Source organism: Lagopus muta, chromosome 1, assembly GCF_023343835.1.
Source record: "Lagopus muta isolate bLagMut1 chromosome 1, bLagMut1 primary, whole genome shotgun sequence".
Classification (NCBI taxonomy): domain Eukaryota; kingdom Metazoa; phylum Chordata; class Aves; order Galliformes; family Phasianidae; genus Lagopus; species Lagopus muta.
This window is the reverse complement of record NC_064433.1, coordinates 157,839,436-157,855,989: the sequence shown is the minus strand read 5'-3', so window position 1 is coordinate 157,855,989 and position 16,554 is coordinate 157,839,436. Positions and strand designations below refer to the sequence as shown.

Sequence of the window (16,554 nt, the reverse complement as noted above, 5' to 3'; positions counted from 1 at the left end):
TGCTTGCAGAACCCCTGAGATCTCCTTTAATTATATACAAAACTAACACACAAGTTCCATAAAACACTTCCAAGTCAGTCAAGACTGCTAAATAGTTGGATTTGAAGTGAACACGCTTATTTTTGGATTAAATTGGTACTTACATTTACACTGTAAGTAAACAAGACATGTACCAACTATCAAGGCTGACTAGTATGTAGAAAGTTGTACAATGGACTTTAAAGCTAGCATGCCAGATTTCATTTAAAAGACAAGGTTATTTTGAGGAAAATACTTTCAAACAGGTAAGGAAAAGATACTATTTCAGTACTTTTTTCTCCCACAATAAGTTAAAAAAAATCTTCCTCTTGCTTGACACAATTTCCCTGTGGCATTGTGCCACCTTCACATAGCCATCCATAACTCTTCTTCTGCTTGAAACAATCTTCAACGTGCCACTCTCTTTAATGACTGAGATACCCCCTGATGGTGCTTAACATTTAATAGTGCTAGAGCTCAACGTTTGCCCAAACAACCTTTTCCATTTACCTTACCTCAAAGGCATTCTAATTTTTCTTCAGAGACAGAAATCCTTTAAGCCCATTGTATCCTTAGGCTACAAATTTACTGAGATTTAGGTTTCCAATAAGAGCGCCGAGATGAATGCCACCTTCTCATTTATGAATCAATTTTTGCCCATCGGCTTTTCAGTGTTATTACTTTTTATTTCACTTTACACTTAAAGGGGAGAACCAAAGAAATACATACATACACACATGCACATGTTGTTGAGAAAAAAAAAAAAAGAACATATTTGAAATCAGAACTGAATAAAACATATGACACATTCTCCCCAACATATCTTTAATATAGAAATCTCACAAAACATGTAGTCACAGACAGAGCATTTTTCTCATCTTAAGGATTCTTTATGTTGATCATCAGCATGTATCACAAAGGCAAGCATGCTGTTCCTTAGTATCAAAAGCTACATTTTTGTATAATGCTTGTGAGTGATTAAAGAATCACTTTTCTTTTCACGCACCACAAGTCAGCCGACACTCTCATCCATCTCCAGTGGTTAGCAGGTTTCTGGTCTCAATGCAGACTACACTGTACCTTTGAAAATTCTGTAAAGAAGGAGTAGCACATGAAAAAAATGTATTTGCCTGAACTAACTACAAATCTATTGCCCCTTCTTTTTATATGAATTTCAAACAGATCAAGCAATAAACTAAATGGTTTATAAAGCTTAGCTTCAAGAATCATGATTTTCAAATTACTGACTTCTAAATTCTGCTTTAATAGTGTTTTTGACTGAAATGAATATTGAACTTCATGTAAAGCCCAACAGGCTAAACAGTCCTAATTAGGGAATTATGTGGTCACGGTCATGTATCAGGTCTAGATAAACTATAATCCAATTTTAAATACTCTCTGGGAGTCAGATACTGTTCTTGTGATATGGCTCAGAATTCATCCTGTTTGAAGAATACCGTAAAGATCAAAAGATGGAATCAATCTTTTATCTGAACTTAAACTGTCACGGCAGAACTTCTCTGCATGAACACTGTGTAAAAACAGAATTGCCATACTAACTAGGCAATGTTTGCCAAATTCTGAAGTCACTAGAAAATTAGAATCTTAACTGCAATTATGACAGTTGTAATAATTACTTTAGTAACAATATTAGATCACAAAATATTATTTAAAAACAGGAAAAGTTTCAGAGAGTTATCCTGAGAGTTCAAAATCTAGCCAGAAAGCTTTAAAAACTGAGCAGAATCTTTCTAGAAGTGTAGCATTTGGGAATTTACCTCTAGAGATTCTTCCGGAGAGACAGAAAACTACTTTCAGGTTAGCTCGACCATAACAATAATAAAAAACAATGACATTGAGTTCAATAACATCTGTGTATATGCCTAAAGGATACTCCTGACCAAAGGGTGACTAGATCCCAAGACACTTAGAACCCATAGAGCCACTGACCCATGGGGTGTAATATAACATAATAAGTCAATACTTATTTTTTAACTCCACAAAAGAGAGCACTCTGAACAGACTGCTCTATTTACCATACTTTTCTTCATGCCTTTATTCTGCTACTGTATTTACTACATCTGGATTTTCAGTTGTAAAGACAGAAGGTGGAAGTGACACAAACAATTGTGGATTTACTCTTTGAGAAAAGTGTTGTTCTCAGATTAGGAGAAAAAAAGAGGGAAAACATGCAACTGAATTAAAATAAAATAAAAACCTTCTCAAGAATGCTATTGCTTGTATTTGGAAAGTAGGTCTTGCATAGCAAACATCAGGAAAAGCCATTTTCAAAGGTTATCTGAATCTATATTAAATAGTAGACTATTCAACCAACTGAAAAACAGATCTAAAAGATTAAATAAAATAGCATCAGGGACGAAAGATCCACACACTATTTAGCAGAGAATAAGGCTCCCTTTAGTGGAAACATAAGCAGTGTCTCTTACGGCACCATCAGAAAAACGATTTCAAGTGAAGCCTTGTGAAACATTAACATATTCTGTGACAGCTGTTTACAGTTTTTCCTTTTAAGCTGTTCACAGTTGTATATTTGGACAGTAATTTTTAAGAAAATAAAGAACAGAATGCTCTTCCGGACTCAGGCATCTGAAGCACAAAAATATATCCACCTGGAAATAAATTATAGTGATATTCCTGGGTTTAAACAACAACAACAAAAAGCTTTGTGCAATGTGAATGGAAAGTTTCTAAAACTTGAAGCTTTTAAAATGCATTCTTCAGGTTTAGATATGCATTATTTATTATTCTGAATTAATTTTCACAGTTTCTGGATAAGCCATTATGAGTGGTAACAGCTGAGAGATAGAAGGGAAGAAGAGCATGTTGCAAAGCATCTTCAATGCCTCCTGCTCTGATTTCAGGGAAAAAAAAAAAAACAAACAGAAGAACAAAGGTGTCTGCCATCAGATTCCTCACTACAGAATTCTTGCATGCTGACAGACTGTCCTGGGCCTGCTACCTGAGTCCTGCTGCTTCCTCCCGGATTGGCTTTTTGACTTTTTCCTGCTACCTGCTTGCTGCCCAAGGCTGGCCATGCTGCTGCTGCTCTCTCCCTGCTGCTTTTGCTTTGGACCTTTGAAATGGCGTGCAATGGGACCACTGCTGGATCCTGATGGTGACTATCCCCGCTTCACACTACTCTTGCTAATTTCCTCTTTTCTATCGCCCTCCTTCCTTTCCCTGTCACCCTAATTCGTAACAGTCACTGTCCTTCCGTTCCCCATCTCCCTGATTAGGATTTATAATAAACTGGATGGACCAACATCTGAACTGCTGTTTCTTAATCTCACACAGGGTATAGAGATATTAAAAGAACCTCCTCTCCCTCCTATAAATTGGAGCGAGACAACTAGTAAGTAATAGTATTTATTGACCAATATTTTTCTCCAAACTCTAAGGCTGTTTTCCTGGGCAACTGTTTTTAAATATTATAAACCATGTGTGGTGAGATGAACTTTGTTGCCAGTCCCAACCATTCTACTCTCTCTCTTCCCCTCCTGGGAACTGGGAAGAAAGCAAGATGAAAAAGCTCATGGATCAATATAAGGCAAGGAAATAACACATAAAAACAGTCTAAATTGTGGGAAAATGAATTCAATTTTTTGCAAGTTAAAAAGAGAGAAGGATAGTAAAAAAGAAAGAAAGAAAAGACAAAACACTACAAATCTTTCTACTCTTATCCTCTTCTTCTGTGGCTCAACTTCAATCCTTCATTCCTGACTGTATTTCTCCCCTCTCAACCATAAGTGGTGGCAAAATAAAAATGTACACACCTGTTTAATAACATACAGACAGGCAGAGATGAGATAGAGACTCTCTGAATGCAGCGAAAATGTCCACTTCTTTTTTTCTTGATTTACAGTCAAGACTAAACGTGAAAAATGAAATATTTATCTTTTTTTAAAGCTAGTTGAAGCAATTGAACCAGAAAGGTTAAAAAAAGTTCAAGGAACAATCACACAAACAATTTAAGGCCATGATTTATATTGCAGGTTCAGCGTGTTAATGAGCAAAAATACTAATCAGTGCCCATAGATATTAAATAAATTCAGTGGGTTGAAATGGATATTTGTAGTGCAGCAAATGTTAGTCTAATGATTGAATTAATCTTCACACAGAGAAATTCTTGCATGCCAAGTTTTTTTTGGACATGACAAGCTAATGAAGATAAAACTGGTAGCACCTCGTGAATTAATTTCAGAAGCTGAAAGGGCACTGAGTGGCAGAGTTTGTAAAGAAACATGTGAAAACATTTGAGCAAACATGAAAAGGTAATAGGTACTAATTCTTTATTACACTTCATATGGCTGAATATAAATGGTTTGATTAGTACAGTGTATCAGCGAATCTACTATGCAAGATGGATCTGGAAATAATCAAAATGCATTATAATTAGATGATCATGCTGGCCCATTTGCTGGTTATGGACAAAAAGCTCGTATGCCTATGCCCACATGGTTAGAAATGTTGATTTTTATGCTAATTAACTTTTTATTCCAATCATCAAACAAAGGTGCTTACAGTGGTAAATATGGAAAACTTTCCTCAAATATCTTGTCTGAAAAGGCAGCAACCTTGAAAAACAAAGCAAAACAAAACAAACAAACAAACAAAAACTGTTGCTTTTCTTCCCTTCAAAATATTCCATTTCATTATGGGACATAATGGGACACAACTCACCATGACAGCAGAAAACACTATTTTCAAGTTCCTTTCAGTTTTGCCCTCCAATACGCAGACCAACAGCTTAGTTTGGCAAACTTCTCAGAATTGAGATTATCAGTAAAACTGATTCTCAATTACAGAAAGAAGCTCAAGTTTATTTACTTTCTTTTTTATTATTATTATTAATTTTCTTTTTTGTTTTTTTCTAACTGATCCTAAGTATTTTATTCTGGAATTCCGCTGAAGCATCATCTATAGACATATAACTAGGCATACAAACAGACCCTTTTTGATTATGAGTTGATGATTCAAACGATCACAGCTGTAGAAAAAACTCCACTGAAACAAAAAGCACTGTTGTTTACTTAGGTGGACACTAAATCCAAATTTATAGTTGTCAATTATCTCTTCTACTGAAAAAAGGGATTTGTTTTTTGCATTTTGTTTCTTAACCAGTAAATAATTTAAATGATTAATTTAATCTGGGCTAAGAAGTAATGCATGCTAAATTTATTTTAATAATCAGTATTTTGTTCATAATATCTCTACCATATTGTCCTAACAATGAAGATACTACATACCATGCCTACCACAATAAGTGTATTTCAGATACATCAAAACAGAATGTATGTAAATTATATGCATTTTGGGAAATAATACTAGATACAATATGAAAACAAAGACAAAACCAACCCTGTTATTATGATACTGTCGGGGTTAGTGGAGATGTGCAATATGCAAATATTTCCTCAGTACATTTTATAGGTCAATGCTATCTGCTCTTAAGCGTTACATCTGGAATCAACAGAGTAATACCATTGGCTAGTCTATATATGCTCTTCATATTGCACAAATTCAATTTAATTATAGAGATTTTAATGGATCATGTGAGCAGAAAACTTGTATACTGCTGTCAGCAAACTGCCAAATTTATGAGATGCCATATACCTTAAACACAGCAGAGTACAAGTCTGAGCAGACTGGCATTTATGACAGGCACATGTTGACAAGACCATAAAGGGAGAAAGCTGAGTTAACTAACATGATAACCAGATCTTCACCTAAATAAGCACCTTCTTTCTTGACGTGGGTAGTTTTCCAGTTTGCTGTGGAATTTTGCAGGCTTCTAAAGACAAATGTTCTTCCCTTCAAGTTTGCTCAGTTGGCAGAATGATTCATGGATATTTTTGAGCCATAAATAAAACAGTTTTCTGGGTTTTGAGCAGCACAGAGCTGTTCTAACATGTTTCCACGTACATGGAAGGATTACCTATACTCATGTCAGCTCTCCAGTACTCTGTTTTTCATGTACCATTCCTACACTGTTGTGTATAATCTATCCAGCTGGCATTTTACCTGACATCTTCCAAACACCTAAACATTATTTTCTTTGCCTCTCCTGTCTAATCTCCTTCACTTCTTTCTCTGCACTTGTGCTGCAGATTAAGCAATATCAACAGACACTCCTGAATCTCACCCACTGAAAAATATATTCTATCACCAACCCAAACACATTGATTTCTAAATGAAAGAAACATTGATGGATATTAACATACATTGCTACCAGGATTTATTCTGTTGTCCATTTATTTATGCATGTTCTCGTGGAATCAGCTTCTCATGTTTCAGCCCAAAAATGGATAAACACACAAAGAAAGTTACAATTTGGCTGTTTCAGGATTCTTCATTTTTAACTAGCCAGACTAATTTCAAAGTAAAACATTTTCATAATATTGTTTTTGTTTGCAAAATTACATGGATAAATTCACAAGTGTCTTCAAAGACACATTCTTCATCCCATTTGTCTGTTCTGACAAGACATTCCACAATTTATGCAGAAAGTAGCTCAAAAAACAGTCTTTAAGGATAGGAAGCGACTACCAATATATGTTTTTAATACTATAGTACTTTGATTTTTTTTGAAGCCGTATCTCATATTATATGCTAGGAGGCTTAAGGGTGCATAATGCATAATGACTTAAGAGACTGTTAGTTTTTTCAGAGATAAATTCAGCAGTCACCCTATGCTGTAACACAGAAGACTGTATATTCAGAAACAGTATGTAAGTGTAGGTTTCTTGCTACAAACTCTTGAGAATGTCACCCCATTATTCTTATCTGACTGCGCAAATCAACCAGAATGTAACCATTGGTGCATTTTATCTGTCCATCATCTAGATCGTGTATCCCTTTAAAAGTGAAAGGGAGGCTGAATAGCCAAAAGCCAGTGTCAGTAGTAAAAAGCTAGATTATTCCAAAACCCCTACACCTTAGCTGAATGTGCTATTATTTATGAAAATCTATATGCATAGATGTACATATATTTATATTTTACAGCTGGCACAGCGACCTATATTCATCTATCAGGTTGGATATTTTCACTCTTCTTCAAAAACTCTCATGAGTATTTCTCCAAACAACGCAGCCAATTAAAAACAGAATATTGTATATGACTATCTGTTTACAACTGAAAATATATAATGTTCATTCACAATCAAGGAGTAGTGAAGGACATACACGTATGATATTGAAAAAAAAACCTCAGGTCTGGAGTAAAGGCACAAAGCAATTATCTCTCAGTATTTCTCCATTTCTCATGAAGGGAAATATATAAACTGTGAAATGACTAATCCACTGTGGTGTAGATGATTATTTTTGAGTCATTTGCTTCCTCTTTTGAATGAACCAAGGCATCTGCGGTTAAATCAACTGGAAAAAAAAGACAAAAAAAAAAACAAGAAAAAAAAACCCAAAACGGTAGTGCAGGGAATGTTTTGATCACACTTTTAATTTCACAATCTAACCTACAAATGGCTTTAAAATTGCTGGTAACACCACAGTGCTATTAACTATCTACTCATTTTTATTGAAAGACTGTAGGCACAACCCATTAGTCAATGACTATGCTGCACTTGCCAGACTCCATTCACAGTCACAACTAGTAAGTGGCTGAGTTTCAAGATGATGATAACAACAACAAACAAGCAAAACGCTGCTCAAATTGTATTGGCTTCTCTGAAAATAATATCTATTCTGTATTACTTTACTGTGTTACAGTAAGTCTAATAATATTGGGACATGCACTTGTACATCACAAGTACCTTTTAAATTGAAATAACGTGAGTTTTGATTAATAAACTGATATCCCTTAAACTCAGTAATTGATGAACATCTAATGTGATATATATCATGAGATTTTGGATATTAAAAAAAATTACATGATGACTATAAAATTGAGGTTTTCATGTTTTTTTGTTTTTTTGTTTTTTTTTTTTCAGTTGTTTCATTTGTTTATAACTAAAGTATTTACTTATTTGGGGAGATCATTCAGTAAGGGAAAATTCTTTAAAATGATTGGTGAGTTGACCTATGGAAAAATAAATATTTGTAGTTAAATAGTACATCTGCAGAGATTTTCAGAAGTGTACTTCTAATATGAGTATAGTAATCATCTCCATTCAAGGTGATTGAGTTTGTATTGCAGAATTCCTTTGGAGTACAAGAATGGTATTTCTTTTTGATGAAATAAAACTGGATTTGTGCTCTAGTAACTAGTATTAAACCTCTTTTTTCTTTTCTTTTTTTTTCCTCTTTTTGTGGCAATGACAAAACTGAAAAAAATTCTAACATTCCAGGCGTGGCAAAATATTATTTATTTCTTCATTTCTTCATTTATCTGTTTGACTGAAGATGGGAAGGAAAAGATCCCAGGCTTTGATAAAGAGGATTTTGTACATATCTCTAATTCCATGCCATATGTAAATATAACCTAAGTTTGGAAACTTAAGATAGTTCCACATCTGAATGACTTTTCTATGGAAGGTATGACTTCTTCTTAGTACCAAAGAATAAATAAATTTGGCAGGCTGTACACATCAAACACAGCATTCTACAATTCTTTTCTTTCTCCCTATTTATCTTATTTTAATATGCATTTGTCTAGATCAGTATGAAAAGTGATAAAGCTTTAGACTAGTAAAATATTCAACTGTGATTCTTACTTCTAGAATTTGTATTTATATAGGTTTAGGACTGTAAATATCATCCCTTATTTGCTTTCAATCCACTTCATTCATATTTTCTCCTCTTTCTCCTCATATTTAAAACAAACAGGTTTATGCACAGAAACAAAATAGTCTTTCATAAGATAAATATCTGAAAGAAAAGATAATATTCACCGTCCATATAACACTCAGATCTTAATCAAGAAATCTCTCTTCATATTCAGATTTCTCCTTATACATAAAGAAGCAAACACAGAATCTTTAGAAATTACGTTATAAAATAAGTATAATAAGATGAACTACTCTCTGGACAAGACTATATCAAAGCTGTAAACTTTAGGACACATGTACAAATATATGGGAATTTCTTTAGACGATGGACTGTTTCTTCCAAAAGAGTAGATTTTTCTCCTATAAAGAAAGATTATTAAGCTATTTGCTTGAGGGAGGGATTTAATATTCTGTGACTGGATTCCATGAATGTCCTGTATGGTCACTCTTAAAGAAACAATCAAAATGTAAAACTTTTTTGCGTTCAAGACATGCTATTTTTCAAAATGCCTTGAGACTCCGTACTGATCAGAAAGTACTTGGTGATCGTTTGGAGGAAGAAGAAACTGGCCAAGGAACAACAATTTTATTAGAAATCTTTCTTTAGATTTTTAAAAGATAGATTTTTAGTTTTAAAATATAGGATGCTTTAATGTCACTTATATTGGGGAAGAAAAAAATTATATAAAAGTTGGTACATATTCGTAATTAGTACAGTAAAAAAATGAAGCAATACATTAGCAAGTGCCTTTTGCTTTCGAAAATATTATGTGTAAGTGAGAAAAACTGTTAAATCTCTCAAAAGATAATATATTCCCTTAGCAACAAGAGCGGTGAAAAAGCTGAATTTTTTGTTTGTTTATTTTGTTTTGTTTTTTGAATAAACTAAATTTCAGTGTCTAAGCTTCCCCTATTCACACTGGCAATCTAGTAGGTATACTCTCAACGTCTGTCTCTCTGTGTGTAAACACACACTTCTGGTAACAAAATAGATGTCCAGAATCAAATACTATACTGAATAAATCTCCACTGTCTATAGTGGGAGCTCAGATTATCTAATTCACATCTGAATGAATTATAGGTGCATAAAAAGTTTACATATGTAACACCTACTCTCCTATCAGTAGTCACCTAAACATAACTCCTTTTTGAATGAATTTTTATCTAAAGCTCACTTCTCCTGCCTTTCCATTAGCATGCAATGCCAGACCAGAAATATCCTGGGCTACCTAATATATTTGCATGTGGATGTCAAGCAAGAAAGAAGACAGTGCAGCTAAAAAGAGATAGGTTAACTCACATTATTTCAAGTAGCCCTAACTGTCTATATAGCAAATTATTTGAGGCCTATAAATCTACATTCTTTCACAAAGAGTTGTAGGATATAGGAACTCACCATTGAAGTTTACTTGACTAATTTTCAAATCTGCCTTAGGAGCTGATTCATATATAGTTCCTTCCATTGACCACACAAAAGTACTGAGCCAGACAGATCATTGGTCTTACACATTTACTCTGCACTTAGAATTCATCTGCCTTACAGAAAAAAAGATTTTTCTTTATCTCTTTATTTATATTTGTATTTTAAAGTTTGTGTTTTTCACAGAATCACAGAACAGTTGAACAGGTCGGAACAGACCTCTGGAGTTTGCTAACCTTCCAGGGTCATTAGGGCCACGTCAGAAGAGATTTTCAAAATGTCCAAGAATGAAGATTCTTGGACTCAGATAAATATAGTGCAGAGTTGTATCACAATGGCATTAAGAAAGTAGGTTTTTTGTTTTTATTTTGTTTTGTTACCCTAAAAAATAATTTATTTCTATTTCAGTCTGTGGCCCTTCCCCCTTCTTTCATTTGGGATGCCACTGAGAGTCTGATTCCATACCTCTCCTCCTCTCCACTTTTCATCAGGTATTTATACACATCTCCTTTCTATATTAGGAAATCTGCACTGAACTCAGAACTTAGATGTGACTCACCTGTGCTAAGCAGAGGGGAAGGATCCATTTCATTTAGAGCATTCCAGGAAGTTGCTGGCTTTCTTTTCTTCAGTGTAACATTGCTAGCTCATGGTCAGTTTGTCACCCAGAAAGATCCCCACTTTTTTTAATTGCACAGATACTTTCTAGTTGATCAGGCCCAAGCCAGTATTGGTGCAATGTATTTATTCCTGCTGCATAGAGTTTATTCTTCCCATTGGAGCCATCAGCAATTCTAATTCTACTTACAACTTATAACCACTTGAATATTGAAATTACCAATTCTGCATTAAACTCAGCACCTTCATGCTCACAGCTATAATCTTTCCTTTAAGACTCCATTAAAAACAGAATGCAAAATATCAGAAAATGGATCTTAGTATCTATGTAACAAAGAGTCATAGCTGGCAGTGATAACTTGCATTGAATTTCAGAAAAAGCAGCATGAAAATTCTCCAACACTACTATCATACTTTTAGAAGGTTCATTGTCTTAAATATATTTATCTGATAAAGCACCTAAAATGCTAATGAAACCCTTCTAGTGTATTTAACCATGATTAAAAATGTATCTATTCAGTTGCATTTTTGCTTTATTTCTCATGGAAAGTATGCAAAAAAAAAGAAAAATCTGCTGCTATTCTACTGCTGAAAAATACCGTTCAATGGCACATTCATGATGCAGAGAAGAGTGTTTATTTGGCTCAAAGCAAGGAATTATAAAGACAGAAACAGATATAAAAGATTGGCAGTATTTTGTAAGAGTTACATTTTCTTAATTGAAGCTCAAATTGTTTATTGTATTATTTACCTTTATGTCATTTATCTGTAAACCCATTAGAAAGGATTGAAGAACTCATTCTTTTTATGTTCCGGATTGATATGGGACTATTATTTAAAAATAAATAAATAAATAAATACAAATTGCTGAAGAATAAACACTGCAAAATTCAAAAGCCTACAAAATAATAGCCAATTCATTACAGATCTAAGATGACACACACACACCATGTCTTAAATATAGACACTAGTTTATCAAATAGAAAGTTTAAAAGTGATTTAATCTAGGTCAGTAAGCATCTGAATACTGCTACCTCTGTCAATGGAAATGATTAAATCAACACATCATTCTGAAATATAAGCTGTAGATTTGACCAGAAGACACAGAAATTTGTATAAGATACTGGGCAGTATTCTCGACCTGTATTATGCACTAGGCTGTACGAGTCAAAATAGTCCCTAGGGCCTCAGAAATGCACTTTTGGAAGCGAAAGACTTCCACTGACAAAGGCCCTCACAGTCTCACAGACAGGAGCTAGACACTGAAGATAAATGCATTCAGACAGGGAATATAGTATCCAGTTTTATCAGCAAGGGAAATAAGCCACTGGAATATTTTAAAATGTAGACTTGATTTAGGAATTCTTCAGTGAAATTCTATGTACTGTGCTACATCAGAGGTTAGATAATTATAACACTTTAAAAATTCAAAAAGGGATGAATCTCTACAGCAGGTTGGGTTCACTGTGATAAGAAGAAGAGCCATATGAGATGAGAACTCTTATGAATGTGGGAAAATAACTGCAGAATTCACAGAATCGCGGAATGGCCAGGGTTGGAAGGGACCTCAAGGATCATGAAGCTCCAACCCCCCTGCCACATGCAGGGCCATCAACCTCCCCATTTAATACTAAACCAGGCTGCCCATCCAGTCTGGCCTTGAACACCTCCAGAGACGGGGCATCCACAACCTCTCTGGGCAGCCTGTTCCAGCACCTCAGCACTCTTAAAGAACTTCCCCCTGACATCCAACCAAAATCTTCTCTCCCTCAACTTATAACCATTTCCTCTTGTCCTGCTGTTATCAACCTTTTCAAAGAGTTGATTCCCCTCCCGTTTGTAGTCTACCTTTAGGTACTGAAAGGCTGCAATGAGGTCACCCCACAGCCTTCTTTTCTCCAGGCTGAACAAGCCCAGCTCCATCAGCCTGTCTTCATAGGGGAGATGCTCCAGTCCCCTGATCATCTTCGCAGCTATCCTCTGGACCCTCTCCAACAGCTTCCTGTCTTTCTTGTACTGGGGGCTCCAGTCCTGGATGCTGTACTCCAGATGGGGCCTCACAAGAGCAGAGTACAGGGGGACAATCACCTCCCTGTCCCTGCTGGCCACCCCTCTTCTGATGGAGCCTAGGATACCATTTGCTTTCCGAGCTGCAAGGGCACACTGCTGGCTCATGTTAAGCTTTTCATCCATCAAGACCGCCAGGTCCTTTTCTGCAGGGCTGCTCTCAAGGACCACATCCTTGCAGTCTGTATGGATGCCTGGGATCCCTCTGGACCAAGTGCAAAACCTTGCACTTTGCCATGTTGAACCTCATTAGATTCACCCGGGCCTGCCTTCCAAGCCTGTTAAGGTCCCTCTGAATAGCATCCCTTCCTTCCACTTGTCAACCACACCGCTCAGTGGTTACTCATTCCTTAAATCAGACTTTTGTTTTGGCATATACCATTACCAAAAGCATCTGTGGGCCTAAACAGACATAGGTATAAGCAGTGATGGCAGTCACAGTCATCAGCTTTTACCTAGTATGCAGTCTTGCCATTCTTTTAATCTTTTAACCATTCTAATGTTTCCTTCCAAGTCTGAGTAGTCCTCTTCCCCATCTAGCCTTTTGAACTCACTTCTGAAGACCTGCAGTTCCTTGTCTTGGATGGCAGCACGAGCAAGCAAGTTCAGACACGTTAAGTGCTCATTTCAGAAAAGCAATGGGACAAGTTCCCCTCCTGTTTCCCGTACAATGGCTCTGCCATCCAATTTACACTCCACTTAGCTTTGGTGCAGGGGGAAAAGGAGAGGAGAATAGACTAGGTGTAGTGCAGTAGCTTTTCTAAAGCAAGATAGTTTTATAATCCTCACTGTAAGGGGGTACCAAGGAGATGTGAAAAGAGGCACTCTCTGTCTCCGAGAGTGCCGCTCAGCTTTTATTTAACTTATTAAACAAACAAATGCATGGACTAAAATTGAATTTAGACTTCAGACTATTTTATAACTCTTCAGTAGGCTAATTCACCATCTTGACTCCAGCTTTTCTTCCTCCTACTTGCCTGTAGCTAAATGTGACAGGGTAAGATTCTGTGTGAGGTATGAACTTGTGTTTAATGAAATGGAGGAAATGGCTCAAAGGCAAATGTTCCTATTTTAGTTCACACAGAGACTCATATTATGAAAACACAAGGATAGCTATGGATGGTGATTTATCTAAAGAGAAAGCATTAACACAAGCATTTCTTCCTACACCTGAGGATGTTCAGCTATTGACTCCAGTATGAGTAGGAAGCAATTTTTGAGGAAGCAAAATAAAAGGAAGGATTTTGTAGAGGGTATGCCTGCAAGGTTAAACTATCATCACCCACTGGGTGTAATGACAGTGACACTATAAAACCAAAGCTTTTTGCATGAGAGACTTAGCTTCTCCACATGGGACCTTATCATATGACCAAGTGTAATACAAGACAGTCTTGTCATTACTCTGAACTTTAATCATAATTAAACCTCTGCCATAGAGATATTCCTAGTTATTACTGGAATTATAGTATGATTTAATACCCCTGACATCATTTGACTAAACCACTCCAGCATTAGTTTTATTAAAACGTGAGAACTTGGGTATTTATCAGGCAGATTTACCCATATAATATTAACACATTGAAAAGAAGAAAGCTATCTTCAAGAAGCATTATTGATAGACACTATTACCTTCAACAATTTACAACTGCTTCACAATTTTTAATTAATATCTTAGGGCATAATAGAATATTCTACTTAATTTAAAGGTCAACTATTTTTCTTTGGCAAAGAAAAAGGGATGACCTTCAAATCACATTTTCTTCTGTATCTCACATTTTTTAGAAAGTTATTACTTCATGTTATGTAACACATATTGATACTACTTATTAATGAGATATAAAAATAAGGAAACCATTATTTAGTTTCCTAAACATACATCAGAAAATATAAATAATGTATTTCTGTCTGATTTTAAACCTTTGCAATTATTGCATATATTCATCCACGGCATACTGTAGGCTTCCTCCCCAGAGCAGTTCTAGCACTTCTCTAAGTATATGCTATTCCTCTTATCCCTTTGAAGAAAAATGAATCACATCCACAGCTTGCAGCTATCAAAATGCGATTTATCAAGCATTTTGACAAAAGTGTGTATTACCTCTTCTTTACACTAGGAGGCACATTTTTCCTTTATACAGTTTCATCTCACAGCTGCTGCATGAATCTCTTAGATACATTTAACAATTTCAATCTAAATTTAAGTCCCTGACAACCTATAGTAAACCACGCTGAAAAAGAGTTTCGACTAACAAGGTTTTGCTTGATGCTGATGAAAACCACACTGATAATAATGAAAAATGACATTCTGCACCTGACTGCTGACAAACAAAAACACAGTTTTCTTTAGACTGACAATGGAAGAAATAACTCATATGAAATCACATCAGACACCCGTACATTTTTAACGAAACCAATCATAAAAGATGTTTATGTTAATAGTGCACTTATTTCATGTTAAACACATTACAAACCACTTAAAACAGGATTTTTCATAATAAAAGATCTTAAGTTGTACAACTAAATATGATTTTTTTTCCATTTTTTTCTATTTCTTTTTTTTTTTTGTCGGTTGATTTGTTAATGGGATTGTTAATTGTTCAAGGTCTTGAAGAAACTAAAAGGTAAATAACTTTCATCAGATAGATGGTTGATCATTGGAATATCATCATTTGATTTTATAGGAAATGTATGTGTATGTATATACATTCAGATTATTCAAAAACAGTACTTTCCAAGAAAGTACAGATTCTCCTTTACTGTGTGTACTTTGGTTTTATAACAAACTATAAGAAGTGTAATATCTGCAGTCTTCTCCTGTTTGTCATCACGGTTGCAAAAAGAAAAAAAAAAAAAAAAAAAAAAAAAGAGGGTAATATTGTGCTATTTTTCCATTTCTCTTGGCCCATGTTTCTGGCAAAGTCATAGTCAGCAAGACAAGGCTAAGATTCTTAATCTTTGCATTTAAGTTCAATAAAACACTGTAACATACACAAGGCTTGCCTTACTAATCAATAATATATGCAAAATTAAATCATTGTAACTATGGCTCTTGAATAACGAGACCTCCTGTAGTAAATTCGTATTATTTGTTATTATTACCTAATAACGCTTAACGAAACTAAATGCAAGTGTCACTCTGTAGTGATATGCTGTTTTTAAACAAACTGAAGTGTTGCGTACTGGTGAGACCCTTCCTAAAAAGCATAACAAAGTGCTAATGAAATAAAGGTAGAATTAAGTAAATTACAACTGATGGGTCGTCGTAGTTCCCTGACAATTGATTAATATAGATCATGCAATGCTGAAATGAAAAAGATTTCTTAGTGAACAGAATGAAACACTTGAGGGGGGAAAAAAGAAAGAAAGAAAAAAAAAAGCATTTAAGTATAAATTTGGACTGCACACATCACTATTCAAGTTCATATAAAATTAATTTTTATTTCATATTTGTGTGTTATTGCTTTTCCCTCATAACTATGGTGACAGTGAGTGGCTGACACTGCTAGTGTTTGCAGTCTCTCTCCATTTCAGTTTCTCCCAGTGAGAAAGACTGCTGCTTTAAGATTAGTCCGATGAGTTTACTCTCATTGTGTATGTTTTTTTTTATTAAACCATGCAATTGTTTCTGTCTCTTCTCTGTGGAAGTTAATAGTGTCGAGAAAATAAGATAGTAAGATTTCTCCTACATTC

General features: G+C 35.1%; 1 protein-coding gene across 5 annotated transcripts in view; it reads right to left on the bottom strand.

Annotated features, from left to right (window-relative positions):
* The window catches only part of PCDH9 (protocadherin 9), a 718,989-nt gene that overhangs the window by 228,225 nt on the left and 474,210 nt on the right, over positions 1 to 16,554 (bottom strand). The gene's annotated exons all lie outside the window — the stretch shown is intronic.